Source organism: Frankliniella occidentalis, unplaced genomic scaffold (assembly GCF_000697945.3).
Source record: "Frankliniella occidentalis isolate FOCC.00 unplaced genomic scaffold, Focc_3.1 Scaffold206, whole genome shotgun sequence".
NCBI classification, from domain to species: Eukaryota; Metazoa; Arthropoda; class Insecta; order Thysanoptera; family Thripidae; genus Frankliniella; species Frankliniella occidentalis.
In genome coordinates this window covers 351,290-363,960 of record NW_026267332.1, presented here as the reverse complement: position 1 = coordinate 363,960, position 12,671 = coordinate 351,290, and the positions used below count along the sequence as shown (strand labels likewise).

General features: G+C 46.4%; 1 protein-coding gene and 1 long non-coding RNA gene across 4 annotated transcripts in view; one reads left to right on the top strand and one right to left on the bottom strand.

Annotated features, from left to right (window-relative positions):
- The window catches only part of LOC127750534 (uncharacterized), a 133,502-nt gene that overhangs the window by 23,325 nt on the left and 97,506 nt on the right, over positions 1-12,671 (bottom strand). The gene's annotated exons all lie outside the window — the stretch shown is intronic.
- On the top strand, positions 8,049-9,241 carry LOC127750536 (uncharacterized). 2 transcript variants are annotated; one of them, XR_008011736.1, is made up of 4 exons: positions 8,049-8,315; positions 8,393-8,525; positions 8,612-8,969; positions 9,073-9,241. It is a non-coding gene; the product is annotated as an uncharacterized LOC127750536 (long non-coding RNA). The 2 variants fall into 2 exon arrangements; XR_008011735.1 differs by having other exon boundaries at positions 8,612-9,241.

The window sequence follows — 12,671 nt, the reverse complement described above, 5'->3', positions numbered from 1 at the left end:
CCGGCGGCGATGGTCGGGCCTGCGGCCCGACCATTTCTGTCACGCGATTTGCTGAAGAACATGATCGAATGATGTAGCGGGCCTTCGGCCCGCTTAAACCCGTCGTCTTTGAGTTTGCCCCAAAGACTCAAGAAAGGGATGTAACGGTGAAGCACCGTGACTACAACCCACCCTTCTGCTAAGAAAACGTTTTTAGGGGTCGAGGAAGAGTAACCTTTCTATTTTGCGGTTTTTAGGCCTTTTACTACAACTTATTGTTCACTATGGCAATTTTTAGCTTATTTTCGTCAAAAAATACCCTCTAGCGCCTAAACGGTTAGAGATAGAGCATAACGGACGAAATTTTCGCCCAAAGGGCTCTACTTTCACGAGTTACCCCTATCTTCCATACCTTCCATACTTTGTGCAGAGGGTCACTTTGCCTGTCGACAATTTGTACCTATGGAAGGGCACTTTATGCCGCAATGTCTTTTTCCACATTATGTTGCCTGTGCTACAGGGCGTTATGGCTGACAATAATTTTTTATATATGGTTGATTTAGTTGATGGTGTTTCCATTCTGAACTCTGATAGTATTTGTTCTGAGGACATAGCCTAAGCCGGTTTAGTTTTAGCAAGATTCTGTAATACATTCCAAGACTTATGTGGAAAAAAATATGAGTTATAATTTGCATTTGTTTATGCATCTACATGAAAATGTTCGAGACCTTGGTCCTTTGTTTTTTACAAGTTGCCCTACTCGACGCCGGAGTACTTAGTTGGGAGCAGAGACATCTGTATAGTCTTTGCGAAGCGATTTCCTCTGGTGACTGTCCGGTAGAAGTAGCTGCAAAGAAGTGTGGGAAATTATACCATGGCTGGTGGACAACAAAGGGGGAGCGGGGTACCATGAACATGGGGCACGATGAGCATTTTGAATTTACGCGCCAATGATGTCGCCGCCCGCCACCAACCTGTAAGACGTTGATAGGGAGTGTGCCAGCGGATGTTTTTACCGAGAGTGCGAAGTTGCACGGCGCGTAAGGCGAGAAAGGGAGAGGTTCATAAATTTAAAGAGAGCAATTTAGGAGGTAAATCGAGCATAATCGAATGCTGAGTCCGACAGTAAAAGCGACCTTTTTCCTACCTTCTGTAACCTTCTTACAATGAAATACGTCTGAGTGCGATTTTTTAGAAACACTTGAGGTTAGGTCAGGTCTCTCTAGACCAAAAAGTTGTCTTTTGGGGCATTTTTGACGAAAATAAGCTAAAACTTGCCATAGTGAACAATAAGATGTAGAAAAAGGCCTAAAACCCGCAAAATAGAAAGGAAACTTTCCCCCACCCCAAAAAACATTTTCTAAGCAGAAGGGTGGGTTGTAGTCGCGTTGCTTCACCGTTACATCCCTTTCTCAAGTCTTTGGGGCAAACTCAAAGACGATAGCGATACCCCCTATGTAAAACCGCTCACCGCCTCGGGGGCTCTGAGAAAACGCTCACCTCATCCCCGCCTGCGGACAACCGCTTACCTAGCTTGGCGCTCCGGATAACCGCTTAAGTCGCTTTTTTACCGAAAACGTAATATTAGTATCATCTGAAAGAGGCGGAAATTCTCTTTCGAATGATACCAATATTACGTTTTCGGTGAAAAGGCGACTTAAGCGGTTATCCGGAGGGCCACGCTAGGTAAGCGTTTGTCCGCAGGCGGGGATGAGGTGAGCGTTTGTCCGCAGCCGCCGAGGCGGTAAGCGGTTTTACATAGGGGGTATCGATAGGTTTAAGCGGGCCGAAGGCCCGCTACATCATTCGATCATGTTCTTCGTTAAATCGCGTGACAGAAATGGTCGGGCCCGACCATCGCCGCCGGCAGGCCAAGCAGGCCCGACCCCTGCTGAACGGAGTTGCCGGCGCAGCGAAGCGAAGGGAGGGCCTGCTTGTTTCGGGGTACCATGATCATGCAACCGTCAAAACTTCTTATGCTCAAATCGAAATCTGGTTAGTGAATTATGGATTCAGCTCGTCGAAAGGAAACGAAAGTGTCTTATTCGCCGAGACAATCGGAGGAAAAATACCAGAGTTATTGACGTTCAAAGTGACACTTAGTCATTTTTGGCACTTATTGTCACTTTGAACGTCAATACCGCTGACATTTTGCCTCCGATCGTCTCGGCGTAAAAGACCCTTTCGGTATCTTCCGACAAGCTGGATCCAAATCACTAACCAGATTTCGATTTTAACATAATTAGGTTTTGACGTTTGCGGCTGTGAGCTCACGCGTTTCCTAGGCGCAGTCTGGAAAAGGACCGCTTCCCACAGGATTCCCTGGCAATGGCATTGTCATAAATCCCTTCGCTGAGTTTCAAAGTGTTTTTTTTTCGGATTTTTGGGTGTCTTTTTTAGGACACAAATATGCATGATCATCGTATCCCACCTACTGGTCGCGGTACCCCATAGGTGGGGTACCATATAATGCAGGGGCCCAATATTTTATCCCCAGCTCAGAAATGGTGTGATTGAGAGAAATTATTTCCTAAGCATGTTGTATCTAAGAGACATAGCTCCCACCTGAGCCCATGATCCAGCTGCCATCTACCACTATTGGGGAGAGAAGGCCTAAAACAAAGAAAGTGATCATGGTACCCCGCTCTCCCTTACAAACTGTCGAATGCTAAGGCTCTACATTGGTACTAGGAGACCATCTGCAAACACTTATAGTTCTGACGGAGTACATCGTGAAAGTGTATGCAGTGTTGTGGTTCTCTATCAGAAGGGACTGGTTGGCAACCTCAGGACCCCACCATCTCCTACAACACATTTCTCTGTCACAGTGTCTTCCGAAAAGGGCACAGAAGATCATCTTCGAGTCACTCGCGATCAACGCCTACTACGCCCATCCATAGAACATCTTCTTGTCCATGGTGGTCGACCCACGCCAAGATGTTAGGAAGGTCGCTGTCCAAAGGATCTTGGAGGCCAGACACAGTCATCAGCGGGATAACTCAGATCGAGAACCGCTCAGTATGCTAGAGCTGCGCGACGGGCGAGTAGTCGGGGTCCGCCGAGAGAGTGGAGTGAGGTGGGGTCGGTAGCGGTGAGACGGAGCGCTGCCTACTGTTGTCTACCACTGGCGACTCTTCTGCAGCCGTGTGGGCAAGCTTCTCTCAGAACTGCTGAAACACCTTCTTTCTCTGTCTCTTCCGTCCTTCCACCCCTCATTATGAGTCACACTAATCCGCTGCTGCTTTCCGAGCCAGGCAGGGGGCGTGTGGAGTGCGTTGCGGACCCAGATGGACCCGACGGACACCTTAGGTTCGTCGGGTCCGCACGGGCGGGTACGGGCGTGTAGAGGTGCTGGCGGACGGGACCGTCGTGCTGACTGCTGCTGCTGCTGTTGTTGTCGGCGCGCACTGACCCGCTCAACATCATTCCGGAGCTCCTCTTGCTCGCCTCCAGGTGAGGACGCTGAATAGTAAGGCGTGCTCCATAGAAGGGAAAATCATTTGGAGACGGCCGGTTAGAAGGGAAAATTTATTCGGGGAAATTTATTCGAAAACGGGCAGCTAACAGCAGCCACTTATCGGAGCGTCCAACGCAATATTTATAGTTAAAAAGAAGGGAAAATTCATTGGAGGACGGGCAGCCACAATCTTCCTACATTCTGTTGGTACCACTGTTAACCCGCGCCTGCGCCCCTCTGAACTGCCCATTGTTGTTGGCAACCGAGCCCGCCGTCCGCCCGAGTGCCTCACCGGTACGTAGCCTCGCACGTGACAGCACTCGGCCCCCTTTCTGGGTAGGACCACGCCAAGCAGAAGGCATTTTTGGAGAAGTGTGAAAACTGTCATCTAAGCAACGGTAGAGAAAGAAAGCCTGATATTATGAATCAGGCGTAGTCTTTGATGCAGAAGCAATGATTTAAAAACCCCAGCCGGAGCGATCAACGTCAGGAGTAGCCGTAAACGTAAGTTATTGTGCCGTCTTCAAAGTGCATCTGAAGGTTAGCGGCGACGCATATTTATTTAATTTTGAGGAAAACCAGACTCGAGCGCCAATATATAAATACTGTTCAGGATTCTACTGAAAAATACCTTTCCGATGGTATACTTGAGTAACTCCAAAGCGAGGAGTCACTAAAGTAAACAATTACCATAATTTTGAGTATTTCTGAAAAAAAATTCAATGCCCCCTACATTATTCACCTGCCCATCACAGAGACACCATTTTCACTGTAGCCTCCCCTTAAATCATGTATGTTTTGAGCTTATCACAACCTTTTTACCAGGGCTACAACTGTAAAGCTCACTGCAAGAGGTATTTGCATGAACCCCTGGTTCAGCACTTTGGGCAGCACAACCACCCAGTTAACCCCCACTACGCCCAGTATCTGTTAAAGAGGAAGGAACTAGTGGACTTGCTGCTGGCCCAGAGCTACAGGCGGTCTGCCATACAAATCTACAAGGACTTCGTGACAGGGTAAGTAATGGGTCGGTCAAATTGGGATCCTACATGAACCAAATTTTGTGTCCTATTGTTCCATTTTTCAACTTGTAAAGCCCTGGGGAAAATGTTCCATGCGTCTCCAATTGTGACATAAACATTTTGGTCAAAGTCTTTTTTATGAACTGAAGGTCTCATTCTACTTGACAACTTCAAGATGTCATATTCGACGCATCCTAACAACAATGTTCTATCTGCAGCGTGCGGATTACAGAATGTTCTATCTGCAGAGTGCGGATTACACAATGTTCTATCTGCAGAGTGCGGATTACACAATGTTCTATCTGCAAAACGGGGTTAGGCGCAGCCCTTCACCTTTGTGTGGTTTGTAAGTAACTGGAAGACATTAAGGCCAATCTGAGCACACGGGAAGAATCGTAAAGGTCCAATGTTTAATTATTGACTGCAAAAACTGAAGTAGAACGAGCGGTTACGGAGAAATAAGCATTCCTTTGGAGGTGCCCCGAAACCCGCGTTTCGCAGATAGAACACTGTGTAATCCACACTCTGCAGATAGAACATTGTGTAATCCGCACGCTGCAGATAGAACAGTGTTGTTAGGACGTGTCGTATTGTGTCTCTACCCCTCCAGTCATAATATTGAAAATTTTACTTCACTATTTATTTTACAAAGCTAAAATTACTAACAGATCTACTAAAATGCCATAGTAAAATGACTCATTAAACTTCACTTAAAAATAAAACGAGACCTTGGAAGTGTAGACTTACATAAAAGACGTAACACCTCTGCAAAGCATCACTGTAGCTACAAAACTAAAACGCATGGAACATTTCAGAGTTGTTCCAAATCGAGATAAACTGGTTATCAGCTTTTGATTCTTTTACTTCACAAAAATATTTGGGGATTGGCACGGTTTTCTTCGAATGTCTTTAACTCTGAAAATATTTAATAAAGCCATGAGCAAAAATTCTCTTAAGAGAGAAAGAATTGGAGTGCACTTTTGGCACAAAAAATAAGAATTAATTTTCCCCACTTTTTGCAATTTTGGGGGTCCTACCTCACCTAAAAGATCTTTGCCCAGGAAACAATCTCTGTGACAGTTTTTCCTCTAATTTTCCAGCATTGAGAACAGAATGGTTGCTGGGATGTTCTCTACTAAAAGCATCTTTGCAGCTGTTGCCTACCAGCGTTCTAAAAACAGGCCCAAGATGCCCCAAAAGTTTGAAGCTGTGGATGATTGTCTCCAACATCCAGACTTTTCGTACCTTGGTAGGTTCCAGTCAAAGGGGGGCTACATCCAGGGCTCTGTAACTTATTGCTTGAGTGCCTTTAACGTCATTTTAAGAGTTAATGTTGTAACTTGTAACTTTTTCTGTAGTCCTTTAGAAATAAGTGAGTTATTTGACTTATCCAACTTTTTTCTACAGTATGTACGATTAATATCGCACATATTTCAAAACTGATAACTTTAACTTTTAATTTGGTTTGTGGTTTGTGTTTTGTCACATTGAGTTACTAACATTTAAGTTACAAATGAGTGGTACTTTAGGCCCTGTAACTCAAACAGTTTAGGAGGTTTAATTTTAATGTAGAGTTCAGATTTGAAAATAGAATTTTCCTTTTATAAAAGCTTTTCTAGAAGCAAATGTTTCAAATACATACCTTTTGAAAAATGTCACGGCAGGCCCATAATATCTGTTCATGAATCTTGCAGGGCGTACAAAAGACGACAAAGATCAGTTTTTCCAGGGGATGGTGGGGAGAAAGGGTGAGGAGTCTCTCATCTTCGCCTTCCCTAGGGCTCTCAAAATGGTCCACAAGTCTGATACCGTGGCATCTGATCAAACCTACAAGGTCACACCCAAGTTGCTGGGGGCGCACCACGTGACGATTTTTGCCCTCCTTGCTTTTGGACATGTAAGTAAAATGAGTTATTAAAGTCATTTTAGATAAAGAAACTAACACTGGTAAAACAAGTGTTTAATTTTGCTCGTCAACTAATGTTTAATTCACGATAGAGCCAAACGGATGAAATTTTCGCCTACTTAGGAAACTGTAAAAAAATATTTCTAAAAAACGTCATTGGAAGAATTTGTCGTTTTTGATATTTTTAGCCAGCCCTTCTGCTTTGAGAAAGCTATCCAGCGGGCTTCTGCAAACGACCTCATGTCTGTCTATCTGTTTGTGTGTCTGTCTGTTCTACTAGAAGGAGATGTGTTAGAGACTTGAAATTTTCATGGTATCTTAAGGTTCACTCCTAGAGACCAAAACGCCGACGGCAAATCCTGGCAACCACCCCTAAGGGTGTCAATGGGGTTATCCAAGATTCAAAAATTCTTCCAAAAAGTATTTATCTTTATGTTCTTCTAAGGGGTAACTCGTCGCAGTAGAGTCCTGGCGAAAATTTCGTCGGTTTTGCTCCATCTCTAACCGTTTAAGCGCTAGAGGGTCTTTTTTTGACGAAAATAAGCTAAAAATTGCCATAGTGAACAATAAGTTGTAGAAAAAGGCCTAAAAACCGCAAAATAGGAAAGAACCCCCCCCCCCCCCCCACAAAAAAAAAAAGAAAAGTTCTCTAAGCGGAAGGGTGGGTTGTAGTTGCGGTGCTTCACCGTTACATCCCTTTCTCGTTTCTACGGGGCAAACTCAAAGACGACGGGTTTAAACGGGCCGAAGGCCCGCTATATCATTCGATCATGTTCTTCAGCAAGTCGCGGGACAGAAATGGTCTGGCCCTGGCCGCAGGCCCGGCCCCTGCCGAACGGAGTTGCCGGCGGAGCGAAGCGGAGCTGGCAACTTCGTTTGGCGGAAGGGCGGGCCTGCTTGTTGTTTTTGAATTTGGTCAGTTGTCAACCTGTTTGATTTCGACAGATACAGGGGTAGGAGGGTGAGTCCGTTAGCATGCTCAGGCGGCCTGGACAGAGCCTCGATGTCCCGTTAGGCTCCTGAGTGCAATGCTTAGAACTTTGTCCGACTTGTGACGAGAACTTGTGTGTCTGTCGCGCCGGGCGGGCTGACGTTGCCGTGGTGACGATTGTAGGCAAGTATATCTTGATAGGGTTGTTGTACTGGTTAGCTCCCGCCAAGCAGAAAACTGAAATCCGTCAAGTCAGTGAGCTGCGTCCCGCGCCGTGCTGCAGGACGCCTGCGCTGCCCGGGGGTCGAGGCTCGGCTCGGTGAAGGTCCGGTCGAGTAGGTCAAGATAAATTCGACAATATCAATACATCTCCCCCTCCTTTGGCGCCTCTCGGGGGCACGGTGTCGCGCGAGTGGGCGCAGCGTGGGCTGGGCTTCCCGATCGGGTGGTGCCCGCCGCCAAGGAGCTTGATCTTGGACGGCGCCCTGGCGTTTAGAGTGCTGCCGCTGCAGCCTGCCTGTTTTGCTCAGATCTAAGGGATGGTCACGCCGCGCCGTGTTGCAGGACCAGAGTGTCGATGTGGCTGGGCGCGGTAGGCGAGGGGAGAGGGGCTTGCGTGCGACTGTCTGTGGGGCCGGGATTGTCGTGCTGCCGGTCTGATTTTAAAAGAGCGGCTTTTGTGATTTTTTGTTTACCAACATGAGCACTGTTTAAAATATACAATTTTTTTCTGTTTTCTCTTAGCTTTTTGGTGATGATTCAACCAAGCATGAGGCGGGGCAATCAGTTCAGGAAGCTGCGGTAGTAAATGTAGGTGTTTTTGTCTTGGCAGTGCGTTTGCTGTTTTAAATGGCCAAATCGTTCAAATGTGTCATTTTGTGGTCGTATGTTACTTTGCAGGTTTCCTCTGAAAAAAAGAAGAAGAGGTCTTCGACCCCACCGCCGCCATCTCCTCCACAGTCTTCGCTGCTGGTGGTAGATGAGGACGATGAGGAGGAAGTGCATTCTGACGACAGTGACGTGAGTACTTGTTGACCTTTGTGTATGTTGATTTTAGTCATGTTAGCTTATGTTTAATACTTCTTTTTATTTCGCAGGCCCCTTCTGAAGTAGGAGAGAAGATGAAGTGCACGACGAGACAGAAGGAGCAGCAGCAGCAGCCGCAGGTCCGGGAGTGATAGTGAAGACTTGCCTAGATCTGAAGCGATCTGTCTGTCAGCCGTCAAGGAGGTATGCTTTTCCCTTGAAGTTAAATATTGTCGTTTTGGGTGAACGTTTCGTCCGGACTAACATGTTGTTTACTCTGTCGATACTAGCCATGGACGGGAAGAGACTGAGGAAAAGCTCGTTCAACAAACCCATAAAGGGGAGCAAGAAGGCGCAAGGACGGGTAACTATATGCTTTATATTTGACTAATTTAGGTACAAATGGGCTATGTGTCAAATACTTAAACAATAATGGTGTGTGTTTTGGCGTCTTTAGGTCACGCCCGATGGCCACATGCACTCCACATCCAAGCAGTCGCCTAATTTGCAGAAGCCATGGCCAAGGAGGCCAACAATTTGGCAGAGAAGGCAAAGCGGGCTCTGATAATAGCTGAGAAAGCCGCGAAGGCCGCGCAAGACGCTGCGGTGCTGGTTGACGCCACGCCAAAGACATCGCGTCCTCCAAAGGTATTGCTACTGAAAATGGCCTTCTCTATTCCGTTGATATTCTTTGTTAATAGACGGAAATGTCGATAATGTACAATAATTGTATTTTGGTTTGTCTTTACAGAAGCGCAAGGCCAGCGAAGACGATGATGAGGATAGTGCGGAATCTCTCGCATCTGATGATAAGAAAGAGTTAAGGGTGAGGTTTCGTTTTTATTTGGTTCAAGTCTGACGATTTTAGTCAAATATGCCTGGATGTATTTTAAGTTCCTTTTTTTGATTACAGTATAAGTGGCCGAGCGAGTCTCAGGTGAAGTACACCAAGCCAGAGAGACGTTGCCCTTACTGTAATTATTCAAATTATGTCACCATCAAACTGAGGCACCACATTGAGGACTTGCACGAGCACTGCGTCGTAGAAGAAGGGACGCGCACAATGTGGAACAGAGTCAACAGCCTTAGCCGCAACGGCACGCGTGTGATGGCGGAGCGGCGCCTCATCGGGATCCTGAAGGCGAACGGCATCCGCAGCGGGGTAATGGAGGTGGGTGACGGTCTGCAAAGAGGTCCTTGCCGCGGCGCTCACCATAACTGGGGACGAGACCAAGCCGGTCTCAGACTTGCACGGCACGTGGAAGAACCTGTGGAGCAAAACGTAAGTTTGATTGAATGTTGACTGCGTTTCTCTCTGTCACCTAAAATGACGAATTTCGACAATGTGATAAAAGTGAAATTAACTAATGTTAAATTATTTCTGTTTAGAGAACAAGTTGACTACCCAAAGATCGATTGTGACAAGGTGCTTCCAAAGAAGAAGAAGACCAACAAAACAGCAAGCAGGTCAAGCAAAGCCAAAAAGAAGAGCAAGAGATAGGGTAAGCTATTCGACATTGTTTCCTATAGACTGAATTATTTCTCCACAAGCAAAAAGTGTCTAATTCCATCTGTTTGTTCCAGGCTTTCATCTGAAGACAGGATAGATAATCACGTTGTTTAGCGTCTCCAAATTTGTTCTAAACGTTCTTTACGTTTTCATATGTTAATTTTAAATTTCAATGTTCAAGTTATACATACTATTTTACATACAATCTTAATTTTTTTTCTGAAAATAAATCTTATGAATACTTGAATGGTATTTTAAATAAAAATTACTAATTCTGATAAAAATGAACTGCCTTGTACCATTCTTACCTCAGGTCCAACCACAGCCTCATAGCCCATTCTCAACAGCCTACAAAAGTCATAGCAAAGCATCCCTCATGTAATTGCCTAATTTCGTCACACCTGCGCACAGTGACGAGGTACGTGAACGCTAGTCTGTAACCCCTTCGCGTCCGCTCCTCGCAAGCCTGCGGTGAGAGAGCTGTGGCAATGTGCCTGCGCTATAAACCTTCTAAGTCACTTACTTGGATGATGGAAGTTGACGGCGACCGATGGGATTTGAAACCCGAACCTTCCGATTCGAAGACGAGGTCTGTACCCCTGGGCTATGGCGCCACGCTACGGGAAGGAGTGCCGTGGCCTGATGTCCCTCAGAGCCTAGCCAACCCCCCTAGTGCAGTCCGAACTACAGGGTGGTCCACAGACCCGTTCCTTTATTTTGCTTATAGTGTACCGCCTGCACGCGTGCGGACGGGTTGCATAATCACACGGGGCCGTAAGGCGCCCATGGTGAGCAACAGTAGGTAAGCCCGCCGGCACGCACGCATGCGCGGTACAGTTTAAGCAAAGTAAAGGAAGGGGTCTTTGGACCACCCTGTATAGTGTGACTACAGTTAAAACACAGTTTAACGAAAGTGTCTTCGCTTTTAACTGCCAATCTTGCAAGATTTGTCTCCCGACTGCTGAAAATTCGGTGATTATTGATAGTGTGTGATAAATAAACTATATTGCTGTTTGTTGTGGAGCTATACGTATTTATTTCAAGGCATCAAACGTTGGACTTAATGTTGACGGGGCGTCAGTGAAAGTTTAACGAAAAAAACAGAAATTGTTTGAAAATGGAAATACGCTAATGCTACTTTTGCAATTTGTATTAAGGTTGGTGTCATTTACGGCACAATATCAGAGGTGTGGAACGCGTCGTGTAGACGTACAACAATGTGTAATTAACCCAAATATTTTATTGCACTTAAAAAATTTGTTTGCTTGATGCATGCTGTATATTATAGATCACAAGCATTCACAAGTCTCGTGATTTGTTCAATCCAGCAAATATAAACCTCCACGCGTGACTCATTAACGATACAAATGTTTCTCGAAAACGGCTCGGCCGATTTGCATCATTCAAAGTGCATTCGATTCTCCTCGTCGACAATTGGGGACCGAAAATGTGTCAAAAGTGACGAAATGTGAAAAATACCCGTTCAAAATGCGTTAAAACGGGTTCTTTTTACGAACGGGTACCCGGAGTGAAAAACGATCTAAGAAGAATTGCGCGCAATCTCGAGGAGAACAAAAGCCACCCTCGCCCGTTTTTCTCCGACGTACCGTTTAGGAGAAATGTTCAAAAAACCTCTTCCGACTGGTACCCGCCGCAATTTCTCATACAAGGAGACGAGATGGACGATGAGTGAAAGCGGTAGGTTTGTTTAGTTTTTCGTCCTCTTTCACATGCCGCAAACCGCAAATCGCTACCTCTTTTCGTTCTCGAGATAAAGGGAAAATACCTCTAGCGGGTACCGGCTTTTCAGTTGAACGCTCCGCGTTAGAGCACCGTTGGTCGGAATTGATCGTACGACAGCTCGTATATTGCGTACTGACCAGCTCGACATTTTGGTCAGGACACTTTTTTTCTGAAATGTACCGTTTTCCCGCAAACCCGGGTTGAACGTCTGCACCAAGAGGAAAACCATCACCCCCAAGGATATCCGTCGTTTTTTTCTCATACAAGGAGACGAGATGGATGGTATATGAAAGCGGGGCGAATGTTCAGTTTTTCGCCCTCTTTCATGCCGCAAACCGCAACTCGCTACCTCTTTTCGTTCTCGAGATAAAAGGAAAATACCTCTTTCGGGTACCCGCTTTTTGCTTGAACGCTCCTCGTTAGAGCGCCGTCCGTCGGATCGATGCATACGATAGGGCGTTAATAGGGTATTTCAATGGAGCGCTGCCCGGAACTAAGAAGAACAAAACCGGATACAGAGAGCGGTGGTGGGAGCGCGCGCGCGCGGTGGAGCGGAGGGCGGGCGGGGAGGCTCCCCTCCACCCGCCGCTCCTCCGCGCGCCCGCCCCCACCACCGCTCTGTGTATCCGGTTTTGTTCTTCTTAGTTCCGGGCAGCGCTCCATTGAAATACCCTATTGCGTAATTGCAAGCACTTTAATTTTGGACCCAGAGCATTTTTCATTTTGACGCACTGATTGGCCGCAATCACGTGATTAACGTTCTTGTTGTCGCTAAAGAAGACGATAAAGAAGGACCGCGCAAGGCGACAAGTGTCGAGGCCGATCGCCTCTTTCCTCTTAGAGCAGTCGTCTGGTGGCGCAGTAGATAGCGCGCCCACTCCGTAGCCCGGAGGGTCGTGGGTTCGAATACAGGAAGTTTTTTTTTTCCTTTTTTTTTGTTTTAAGGAAAATAAAATGTTTCTCTGCCAAAGCTTATTGGTTACTCCGTGCACCAGTGTGTCTCGTACTCTCGACCGATTCATGCACCGGCCGCAATCACGTAATGAACGTTTTTGCCGGCGGTAAAGACGGCCCGCGCAAGACAAGTGTCGAGCCCG